Raw genomic sequence first — 12,869 nt, forward strand, 5'->3', positions numbered from 1 at the left:
GTCCCTGGTTTCTTCTGTCTCCCTCTCTCTGCTTCCTGTCTTCCATAAGGTGAGGAAAATCTTTTGCCCACATGCTTGCTGCCACAGTGTTTTGCCAAAGTTCGTGGGGGCCAAGCATAGGAATTGGGGTGTCTGAAACTGGGAGCCAAACTGGTCAGTGTGAGAAGAAACCAATGAGAACTGGAGAGATGGCTAGGTGGTTAAGAACACCGACTGCTCTTCTAGAACAGCCCCAGGGTGTCTCACAACTGTCTGTAACCCCAGTTCCAGAGGTTCTGATGCCCTTTTCTGACCTCTGATGGCACTACCTGCCCATGGTGCACAGAGATACATTTGTAGAAAACACCCATACACATACAATAAGCATTTTAAAGGAGAACCGGTGAGGTGAAGCTGAGGAAAACTCCTGGGTAGTGAACACAAACACTTTCAGCACCAGCTCTTTCCTTCTCAGAGATCCGTGCTTTTAAAGGGTTATCCGCTGTTTAGCCTCCATTTCCTCATTTGTCCTGTGAGGGTGTATCCTCTCGCCTTCATGCTGACGTAGTGAATACGGAGATGAACGACCCAGATGCCCTTCAAGGAGAGGCCTGTCCCTGCTGCCAGCTCCTCTGCTTGGAGGCAAACCCTCACCAAAGACTGAACTAAGGAACTAAGGCTTAGCCTGCCCAGTCACTGCAGTGCACCTCGGCAGGCATCAGCCAAGGGTCTGTTTTGTCTGCATCATAGCAACTTCTCTCTCTTTCCAGCCCTCTCCCTCCCCAACTATTGATCTCTGATCAATATCCCACATAGGCAACTCCATCTCAGCAGCAGTTCAGAGAGCCTGACTGGTGATAGTTAGTGTTCAGATGAGTCTGATAAAGCAGGCAATGGGGAGAGAGGGGGCGCTTGAATCCGGGTGACTAACCATGAGGTGTGGATAGATAGGCCTAAGCATGAGAGGACCCTGGCTTGAGTGAGTGTCACACGCCCACCTGTGGGGACTTGGGGCCGGGTGTACGTGTGGAAAAGATTCACTAGCTGGCATGCTGTACAAAGCATGGGAGATATGCAGGCAAGCTGTTGCCATAGAGACAATACAGTTAGATGGAGGGTTAGTTTCCTGACTGCCATAATAAATTATCACAAAGTTGGCAGCTTATAAGAGCAGGAAAATGTTCTACAGACCAGAGTCCAAAGTCAAGGTACTACCACCCTGCCTGCTCTTCTGGGAGCTCTGAGACAGAGTCTGCTCAGAGCCTCTCTCCTCATGGCTCCCAAGAAAGCCTGGGGCTTCAGACTCTAGGTCTGAATCCAACTCCATTTGGGGTTGTTTCCAATATCCTCTGGGTCTCAGCACTTCTTCCTCCCTTCTCTGGTGAAGAAAGACATCGCCCACCTGAAAGAAAGCTCCCTTGGAGTATGCGCTCTTGCTGCAGGCTTGAGTCATATCTGCAACGCCCCCATTTTCACCCTCGGATGTCTGAGAGCCACGTGTGTTAGAGGAGCCACAGCTGAACCCACTGCAGATGCCTACTGAATAATATAGCACTATCAGCGCCTGCTACTCCAGTTACTCCAGAAGCTGAGGCAGGGGGATGGCTTGTGCTCAGGAGCTTAAGGCCAACCTGGGCAAAAGAGTGATGCTTTGCTGGGTAGAAAACTGACATTAACAGCTACCTGGGAAAGTCAAAGGACCCTCCCATCCCACCAGGAGCATACAAAAAGGCTGGACTAAGGAGCCAGGTGACATCCTGGCTTCATACTTAGAATGGCCACACTCCAGAGAACATGAAGTATCCAATCAAGGCAGATCCATATGCGTGGGCTTGGCCCTGGCTAGAAACCTGACACTTGAGCTGGGGCCGTCTGCTCTGGAGTGTCTGTCTGAGGAGTTCTAGGCCAGCAGCAGCAGCTGCCCAGCCTTTCCCCGCCAGCCCTTGCTTGACAAGAATGGAGTGACTTCTCCCCAACAGGACAAGAGCTGTCTGTCTCTCAGGATCTGATCCTTCTGCCTACCTGGCCATGAGGCCCACGTCTAGATGGGCATGGTGAGGAAAGACAGAGATGACACCCCAAAAGACAGACCTGGACAGCCTGCATCAATACTCAGATACAAGGATGTCTGTTTAGCAGGCCTGGGCGGGGAGAGGAGGGGGGAGATAAGACAGGATTCTGGAGGGTTTAGTAACTTCTAAGCACACTACCAAGAAACAAGAATTAACACCCTGGAAAGAACATCCAGGAATGGAGCAAAGTCCGTGGTATGTTTATCCCCAAAAGCACAGAGGAGCAGTGGCTCATGCTGAGTTGGCATTGCCAAGGAAGGCTGCAGACACGATGAGAACACTCAAAGGTGATCTGGGAAGATGGCTCAACGGTGTTCAGCATTTCCACAAATGCCAGGTGGGCGCTGTGGCCTGCCTGTAACCACAGTGTTTGGGGGATGGATACAGGACCATTGGGAGCAAGCTGGCTAGTTAGACCAGGCAAACCAGCAACGCTCTGGGTTCAAGTAAAAGTTCCTGCCTTAAAATATAAGGTGGAGAGTGATTGAGGAAGACACCCAATGTTAACCTCTGGCTCCATGTACGTGCACACTAATGCACACGTGGGCACACACATGTGAACATGTCTATGTGTGTGCACATATATCATGCACACATAGATAAACAAAATCATTATTTTGTTAATGCTCAAGGAAGATGATGTGTGTCCGAGTCGGCAGAGAAACAGAAGCAACAAAATACACACACCACGAACCGGCTCACAGCACTATGGAAGCTGACAGGCTCTAAGATCTGCACTTGGCAAGCAGAGGACCTAAGGGAGATGTTACTGTAGCAAGATCCAGGAAAAAAGCCTTTCGGTCTGAGTGTTAAGGCAGGAAAACCTGCCCGTGGTAACAGACAGAAAGCTGAGGCAGGTGGATTATGTGATGCTTGGGATTTGAGGCCAGGCGAGGCTCCAGAGTAAGACCCACAAAACAAAACTGCAAGAGCAGGTCTGCCCTGCAGCCAGCACTGCTGAGAGTCAGGGCTGTTAGCAGTCCGGATGACTGGACTCCAGAACAATGGCAGCCAGGTGGCGGAAACCATTGCCAGAAGCCAGGTGGAGATGATCACACCTGGAACGATGCCCAAAGAGGAATGACTCAGAGAACGGCTCGGCAGTGCACGACATCAGAAGGCAGCACAGACGACACAAGTCTGCTACCCGAGGAAAGAAAATAGAGATGATCTGCAGGCTTAGTACAAGGGACAGCACAGCCCTGGTCCCTCGTCCGAACGTGAGCCAGTTTGGAGACCTATAATTCCACAGATGGTGTCTGAGCTAGGATCCCTGCACCTCTACATTAACCAACACGGTGGTGACTACCTGCATCCTGCCCTGAATGTACCCATAGCAACCATTCCCATCACTGTTCTCTGGAGAAAGGTGGATGCTCTTAGAAGGCTTAGAAGACATGAGGACACATCTGCAATAATATCCTGGCCTCTGACAGCGTAGGGACATATGGGGACAAAGTCATAAAAGGATTCCTGGCTTCAGATACCAGGAAAGTTACTCTCCACTCTCTCCCCACTGCCCTTCGTCTCCACTTCCGCTCCCCATCTCTCTCCTCCTCTCTTCGAGCTTAAATCTCTACCCCTCTCCTTCCATCCATGTCTCCATGGTACTTCTGTCTATCAGCTTCACTTCTGGGAACTTAAAGCAGGAACGTGAAAGGTTTTCTGTTCACTATCTCCATCACAGGGCCGTTCACAGTGACCAAAGTGATCCAGCAATCCCCGTGTCTATCCCCTGAAGGGCTGTAAGATGTCCGTTCAGGCAAAGGAATGTTACCTGGTTCTTTTTATGACGCTTTATTTATTTGTTGTGTGTGCACAGGCACGCACAACATGATGCATGTGCGGAGAGGTCGGGGGACAGTTTGAAGGAGTCGCTTCTTTCCTTCCACCATGTGGGCTCCAGGGATTGAGTTCATGTTGTCAGACTTGGTGACAAACATCTTTACCTTCTAAGCCCACTTTGTCCCATACTAAGCCTTCAAAAGGAAGGGGAGGGGCTGGGGAGATGGCTCAGTGATGAAAGTACTTGTTACTCAAACATGAGGTCCCAAATTTGGATCCCAGAACCCATGCTGTGGGTGTGGAGGCCCATCTGCAATTCCAGCTTCAGAAAGTGGAGACAGAGGATACCCAGAGCAAGATGACGAGCAAGACTGGCCGTATCGATGAGATCTGGGTTTAATTCAAAAACAACAGTGGAATAACATGGAACAGGGCTAGAGGGCAATTCTCAGCATCAACCTCAGGCCCCTGAGGAACTTGCACACTTTCCTATGCAGCCGCACCCACATGTGGAAAACACACTTGCACAAAAAAAGAAGAAGAAGAAGAAGACGATTCTGGCACGGGCCACCACATGGATGAAATTTAAGGACACCATGCTGAGTAAAATAAGCCAACCAGGATAAAAGATAAATGCCAAATGGCTCCATGATAACAGCGCCTAACATCATAACACTGGTCAAGTAGGCAATTGCCCAGGCTGGCGGGGAGAGGATGGGGTATTCATAATCAATGGGTAAAGAATCGCGTTTAGGATGAAGTTGGTTTTGGCAATGGATGGCGACAGCTGAACAGCATCGTGAGTTTACTTTACGCCCCTCAATTGTGAGCTTAAAATGGAAACTTTTGTGTTAGATGTGTTCTGCTACAAAATTAAATGAAGAAATTTTATAGTTGCCTAACCTTAACCATGCCGTTCAAAACTAAAAGGGAGCCGGGGCGGTGGTGGCGCACGCCTTTAATCCCAGCACTTGGGAGGCAGAGGCAGGCAGATCTCTGTGAGTTCGAGGCCAGCCTGGTCTAGAAGAGCTAGTTCCAGGACAGGAACCAAAAAGCTACGGAGAAACCCTGTCTTGAAAATCAAAAAAAAAAAAAAAAAAAAAAAAACTAAAAGGGGCTGAGAGTAGGCTCAGAAGAGTAAACATGGAAAAAGCCTGGGATTTTATCCCCAGCATGCCCAACCCTGAGCATGTAAAATGCCTGGCAGGCCACCCCTACCTAGCATGCCCATCACTGTACTGCACATGACTAAAAGTCAAAAAAATGTGAAAATAATGGGAAGAGCCATGGATGGAGTCCTGCTCCCAGCTTGGAGTCTCGGGAAACTTGTGGCCTTCAAGTGTAATTTTAAAATGTCCTCTAATCACTTTAAATCCTTACAAACACAACCTGATAAAACATTTTCTTGCCTCTCAAAAGGCTGCCCAGAACAATAAAGAACATTGGTTTCTTCCCTGTGGACTGGGATTATATGACTTCAGGGTGGACCCGCAGTTATTAGTTATAATTTCTGTGGAGAAGGGAGGGATGAGCCCGCGTGCTTACATAACAAGCTGCTGTAAGAGACAGGAGCAGACCATGAGCCGTAGACATCCTGGGGAGGCGGGTAAGAGCCAGCAAAGGTACAGCAATTGGAGCTAAGGTCACTGCAGCCACAGCCTGAGGAGGTGAGGAAGGGTGTCACCCCTGAACAGGCAGAGTACCCGAGTTACAAAAATGTCCTCACAGTGGCACCAGTCCTATCACAGCCAGGAGAGGGATGAAGAAACAGCTCCTCCCACACAGCAGCTGAGACAGAGAGCTGTTCCCAGGACTGTCGATTCCCTGCCAGTGGCTCTCACAGGAGTAGTAAAAGCACAGAGCCCCCCAGAGATGCTGCTTAGCAGGCTGGAGCAGAGAGAGTGTGCACCCGGCAAGGTCCCAGGCAAGGCCCCTGGTGTTGCTGCGGTGAGGAGCACGGGCTGAAAACCCTGCCAGCCGTGTTGATGCAGACAGGGTGTGGTGTGCTACGGGAACAGAGTACCAAAGTCCAGAGGGTTGACAGACGCCGTGCAAGCTTATCTCGGACTCACATCACCGTCCAGTGCAGCCGGGAGGATCTTTCAGATTAGAAAAGAGAGTACTGGAAAAGAACGTGTGGAGTTTGGAAAGACAATGCCAGACAAAACTCAGAACTTCCTGCTTCCCACTGGTCAGACCTCAGCCTCCCTGGGATACAGTCTTCTGGAGGCCCAAGACAAAGGAAGCCGGTTGACCATGCAACGTTATCTTCACCACACTAACTCACGCTGCTCTCCAGCCATTGTTCCTTTCTCCTCCTACTTCTGCCTAACAGACTTCTAGACTATCTAGACTAAGATGAACACCCTAACAGCAATGCCACCGGGAACCCAGGTTCAAGCCAATCAGAGCCTGTTTCCCTCATCTGTCATTGGTCCGGGGGTGATCATGTGACTGAATTCAGCTATAGCTAGTCCATGAAGGAATAACCTAGTTACTTGAGTGAGGACGTTCCTGCTTTTGTTGTCACTAGCAACCATGTCTGGCCAACCCAGAGGATGGCGGGACCAAGAGAAGAGTGGAAAAAATGGAAGCAAAGCCCTGTTGTCTACCTGAAGCCTACCTGACCTCTGAGTTTATTTTAAGATATCAAAGTCCAGATCTGTTCCAGGCAGCAGGAAATGAGTATCCATTTCTTAAAGCATCAGGGCAAGAACAGTGATCACTCATTTCCCAAACCTATGCCTTAGTTTCTGCAGTCTCTTACAGATGAAGAAATGAAGTCATGTTCAGTAAAGAGCCAGCATTATTATGGGACCAGGATCTTGTGATAGCTATAGCGCTAAGAGAAAAACCTGTCAGGGCAGGAGAGATGACTCATTGGATAAAGGCACTGGCTACTCTTCAGAGGTCCTCAGTTCAATTCCCAGCACCCACACGGTGACTCACAACCATCTATAAAGGGTTCTGCTGCCCTCTTCTGTCTGATATCCTCCTCCATCATGCATGTATACATGTAACCAGAGCACTTATATACACAAAATACATAAGTAAACATTTAAAAATGGGGAAAACTGTCAATATAAAGTTTTATATGTGGCAAAAACAAAAAAAAAATCCCCAGAAATGAAGAAATCAAGACAACCTCAAGCAGAGGAACTTGATGAGAACTCATGACCAGCAGACCTGGGCTGAAGGAAGTACTTCAAGTGATTTCTTCAGCTGTAAAAATCAAGATGACACAGAGAGGAACTTTGAATTCAGGATGAGGAAAAAACATAATAAATGTATGGGGGGGGGTGTGTAACAAAATACAATATCCATTCATGACCTGAATTTTCAGCATCCTCAACCTGCTAATATTTACTCTAAAAACAGGGGAGGGGAGTAGTCTGTCCTTGATATCGTGTAGATGATGAAGGACAGCAGGACAAACCAAAGGATGTCCACTTTCAGCATTCCCACTCAGCTGAAGATCAGTGGACGCGATAAGACAAGCAAAGAAATAGAAATCAAAGATACCAGGAAAGAAGAAACTATATTGTCCACAGTTGCAGACAACATGGTTTTCTCTGGAGAAAAACTGCAAGGAATCTACAATAACTTATGGGACTAATAAATAAGTTTAGCAAGATTAGAGGCTATCAGACAAATATAAAAAATATTTTTGGTAGTTTTTTGAGACAAGGTTTGTAGGGTTTATTTATTGTTGTTTTGTTTTTTCTCTTTGCTTTTTGGGAGTTGCCACTCAGTTCCCAAATAAACACATGTGGACTTATTCTTACTTATGAATGCCCGGCCTTAGCTTGGCTTGTTTCCAGTCAGCTTTTCTTAAGTTATCCCATCTATCTTTGCCTCTCAGCTTTGGCCTTTCTCTATTCTGCATTCCTTTCTTTACTTCTTACTCTGTGTCTAGCTGTGTGGCTGGGGGGCCCTGGTGTCCACTCTCCTTCTCCTTCCTCCCTCCTCTTCTCTCCTGTTTATTCTCTCTGCATGGCAGCCCTGCCTTCCCTCTCTCTCCTGCCTTGCTATTGGCCATTCAGCTCTTTATTAGGCCAATCAGGTGTTTTAGGCAGGCACAGTAACACAGCTTCACAGATAAATGCAACATAAAAGAATGCAACACCTCTTTGCCTCATTAAACAAATATTCCACAGCATAAACAAATGTAACACATCTTCAACTAAATATCCCACAACAAGGGCTTCTCTTCATAGCACTGGCTGTCTTGGAACTTGCTTTGTAGACCAGGCTGGTCTCAAACTCATAGAGATCCGCCTGCTTCTGCTTCCTGAGTGCTGGGATTAAAGTCTTGTGCTACCACCACCTGGAGAATAAAAGTATTTTTAGACAGCAGTGAACAATTGAAAATGAAAACTTGTAAATATGTGCTATGTTCTAGAGCTCAAAAATCTCTGAGGTAGGACTGGAGAGATGGCTCAGAGGTTAAGAGCACTGACTGCTCTTCCAGAGGTCCTGAGTTCAATTCCCAGCAACCACATGGTGGCTTACAGCCATCTATAATGAGACCTGGCGCCCCCTTCTGGCTTGCAGGCACACGTGGAAGGAATGCTATACACATAATATAATAAATAAATAAATATTTAAAAAAATCTCTGAGGTAGTAATCTAACATACCACATACACAATCTATAGGCTGAAGATTACAAATGAGAATTCTGCTTCAGCTCCAGGTGGAAAGCTTGGATGCCATGGTGACCTTTCATAGAGGAAAAGGCTTGGCAGCTTGAAAAATGATGGCATTTTCTGAGCCCACTGAAGAAGGAGGAAAGAGCTTCTGCTCCCTGAGGTCTAGGGAGACACACAAATCCAGAGAAGCAACCCTGATCTACTTGCCTGAAGTAGAAGCTTCTGGAATTAGAAGACCACAGGATCCCGTTAAATGCTAACAACTGTTAGCATGTGTGAGGAGCCCCTGGGAGCACAGTCTAAGAGCTGGGTACTTTCGTGGAGCTCACCAGACGTTCTTAGCTATGAAACCTAACAGGCTCTGGTCCTGGTTTGATAAGGGAAAGGGGGAAGTGACCACTGTGAAAGAGCCCAAAGCACCCTCTGCTTCTAAGTACCACACTCCTGGACCCTTCAGAGTCCTGGTCCATCTGCGAAAGAGCATCTCCCTGATTCTGGCACCCCCTGGCCTTCCTGTGTCACTGTACTGCATCAGGGGACAAACGCAGAAGGTCACAGAGGTGTTCTCAGCTCTGAGACCTAGCGTTGATCAATTGATCCCCTTCCTACCTTCTCAGATTGACAGCAGTGCCCAGCAATGACAATAAGTGACAGCCATGGAGACTGGACCAGCAGTGCCCCAGGGCAATGACAGCAGGTGAAATAGGTGACAGCCACAGAGCTGGACCAGCAGTGTCTCAGTACAACAAAAGCAGGTGACAGCCACAGAGCCTGGACCAGCAGTGTGTCTCAGTGCAATGACAGGTGACAGCCACAGAGCCTGGACCAGCAGTGTGTCTCAGTGCAATGACAGGTGACAGCCACAGAGTCTCGACCAGCAGTGTGTCTCAGTGCAATGACAGGTGACAGCCACAGAGCCTGGACCAGCAGTGTGTCTCAGTGCAATGACAGGTGACAGCCACAGAGCCTGGACCAGCAGCGTCCCAGTACAACAAAAGCAGGTGACAGCCACAGAGCCTGGACCAGCAGTGTGTCTCAGTGCAATGACAGGTGACAGCCACAGAGCCTGGACCAGCAGTGTCCCAGTACAACAAAAGCAGGTGACAGCCACAGAGCCTGGACCAGCAGTGTGTCTCAGTGCAATGACAGGTGACAGCCACAGAGTCTGGACCAGCAGAGCCCCAGTACAACAACAGCAGGTGACAGCCACAGAGCCTAGAAAGGCACAGACTTGGTCTGAGGAGGAAAAGCTAGGGAGGTCAAGACAACAAGAAAGACAGAAAAAAAGACTTTAGAGGAGCAAGAAGCTTCAGCCCATTCTGCTTTAGCAAACATTATAAGACCTAAACCCAGAGAAACCCTGTCTCGAAATAAAACAAACAAAAAAAAAAAGACCTAAACCACAGCTGGGTCAACATGGAAACCTCACTCTGAAGAGCTACACACTTGGCACTCAGAGGGTAGAGATGAGTGAATCTGAGTTCAAGGCCAGTCTGGAATATATAGTGAGTTCCAAGCCAGTCAAGGCTAGAGAGTGATAACCTGTCTTAAGAGAAAAAAAGGAAAGAAAGAAAGAGAGAAAGAGAAAAGAAATAGAAAGACATACTTCAGCTCCCATTTTCTGACACCCGTGTACCACTTTCAGCAAACTATTGCAAGGCATGCTAATAAGCAAGAGAAAGCAACAGTCCAGGGGCTGGGGGATGGCTCCATCAAGCATTCTCCGCATGAACACAAAGACCTCAGTTTGGATCCCAAAAACCATAAACACAGGGGTGTGTGAATCCCAAAGCTCTTACTGTGAGATGGGAGGTAGAGAGAGGGGAATCCTGGGAAACTGTTGCCAGCTACAATAGTGTGTGAGAAGAGACCCTGACTCAAATAAAGTGGAAGGCAAGGATATCTGAGGTTGACCTCTGAGCTCTATATATGTGACATGGCATTCTCTCTCTCTCTCTCTCTCTCTCTCTCTCTCTCTCTCTCTCTCTCTCTCACACACACACACACACACACACACACACACGGAGAGAGAGAGAGGGGGGGGGGGATTCAGACTCAGATGTCTCAGATGCGACACCAATGGTGGAATTAGCACAGAGGAAACTTAAAGGGCTCATCATTAATGTGCCAAGGGCTCTAATGGAAAACAGAGGCTACAGGCAAGAAGAGGCAGACCATGTAAGTACAATGGCAGAAATTCTAAGAATCAAAAGGAATTACAAGAAAAAAAATATTTAATGCAGCAAAGAAGAAAAAGAAATGCTTTTGATGGGGCTCGCCATACTGTGGATGTGGCTAACAAAAGTCCCTGACTTGAACACAAGTCAACAGAGACTCCAAGACTGAAGTGTGAGGACAGAAATGAGTGTGGAGAAAATAGAATAGTGGGATGGGGAGGAACAAGGGACAGAGGACAAGGAGGGTACCCTGAGCTTCTGTGCACTCCTGGGCATGTCCTCCTCCCCGCATCCTGATGTGTTCATTGACCAAGAAACTCATCAAATATGCTCTGTCAGAGGGGTTTTTAATGATTTATTTCTTTTTAATTTGATGTGTGTTGCTGTCTGCCTGCATCTATATCTGTGTGCGTGTGTTGGATCCCCTGGACCTGGAGTTACAAACAGTTGTGAGCTGCCTTGTGTGTACTAGGAATCAAACCTGGTGCCTCTGGAAGAGCAGCCAGTGCTCTTTACTGCTGAGCTGTCTCTCCAACCCCCTATGTCAGAGTTTTAATATCACTTATTCTCCAGTCTCTGCGTCACCTTTGTAGATCTGGCCCCAAGGATGGAGCTGAGGGGTTCAACCCTTCAGTCATCTCGTCTTTCCAGTGACCAGTTTCATCCCCAATCTATCTGAGATCCCTATCCTGAATCTCCTCAGGTGTGATCAAAAGGGAGCTCTTTGCTTTGTTTGGTTTGTGTGTATATATGGGTGAAGGGTGTGTGTGTGTGTTCTGCATATGTGTGTGTGTAGGTGTAGATGTGTGTACGCGAGTGTGTGCTACATATGTGTGTTTAGGTGTAGTTGTGTACACTCGTGTATGGAGGCCTGATGCTGATATGGGTGTCTACCTTGACGACTTCACTGTTTTAATTGAGTCAGAGTCTCTCACTGGAGCCAGAGCTACCTGCTTCAGGATGGTTTAACTAGTAAGCTTGAAGGGCTCTTTCTGAGTGGTAAAAGATACTCAAATCTCTGAGGAAACCACAAGGATTTTAGAAATCCTATGCCAGAAACCAAAGAAAAGAGCAAACTGACTTCTTACAGCTACCAATTATGAGTGCTGAGTGAAAATGCCAGGAGGCCCTGTTTTGGATGGGCCAAAGCTGAAAATCAAAATGGAGTCACTGGTGCTAAGTCACCCATCACTGACTGGAAGCTGTTTACCAACCTGGTTAGACAGAAGAGAGAACCCACAGTCAACTCCCCAGACATGACAACTCCAGCTGCCATAACAAAATTCCCTCAGCCTTAACTGTCACACCGAAATGGAACGTAAAGTTGCGTCGTGATAACTCCTCAGATGTCTGCCTGTTCTGTCTCCCTGTCCCCGACTGACCCAGAACTAAATTTGAAATGACCAGTATACATTTGTTCTTAGGTCTGCTCTGTTCACATCTTTCCCAATCTGTAGAGCTTATTCCTGCTTGGCTCGTGGGCATGCTGACTCTGTTTTATAAAATGAAGTATTACCCGATGCTAGAATAAAGCAATGAGGCTGATTGAGAACTTTTGAGTAAACTCTTGTCATTTTGTTCTCTGACAACAGTAATCAATGTGCCGGGAAGCTATCCAATTTCCTTCCAGGCCACAGGATGCTCCAGTGCCTTCAGGCAGAAGAAGTTTGTGCAAATGGGCCTTGATTGGTTTCACTGAGATAGTTCTGTAACTAGGGAGAGACTAGCACCAACCCAAATGATGCCACAGAATATGAACCCAAAGGCAAGAAAGGAGCAGGGAGAGGGAGGAAGACAGGAGGAAATCAGTCTTAGAAATCTCCAAGTGATACCTTCTCAATTTTCCTCATGAAACTCCCCAGTGCCGGCTGACACTGGAATGCGCTGAGAACTCCATAGCAAAGTGGCCCATTTTTCCCTATTTAACCCAGAATTTCCAAATGTCAGTTGACTTTGGAAGTTTTTAATTTTTTCAAACTGTCAAATAAGAAAGAGTTCGGGTAAACCCATTTGAGGACAGACTACAGATCTGATTGCAGACCTTGGTGTCTGGGGTGGATTTCATATGTAGCAGTTAGTTCTTTTCTTCAGACCAGATGCTTTGCCATCTCATTTTCTCCCAAACTGTAGGCCGGTTTTAGGGACATAAAGTAGCTAGCCGTTACTAGCTTGAAGATCAGGGACAGTAGAGAGTAACAACAACCAC

This window comes from Microtus pennsylvanicus, chromosome 8 (genome assembly GCF_037038515.1).
Source record: "Microtus pennsylvanicus isolate mMicPen1 chromosome 8, mMicPen1.hap1, whole genome shotgun sequence".
Lineage (NCBI taxonomy): Eukaryota > Metazoa > Chordata > Mammalia > Rodentia > Cricetidae > Microtus > Microtus pennsylvanicus.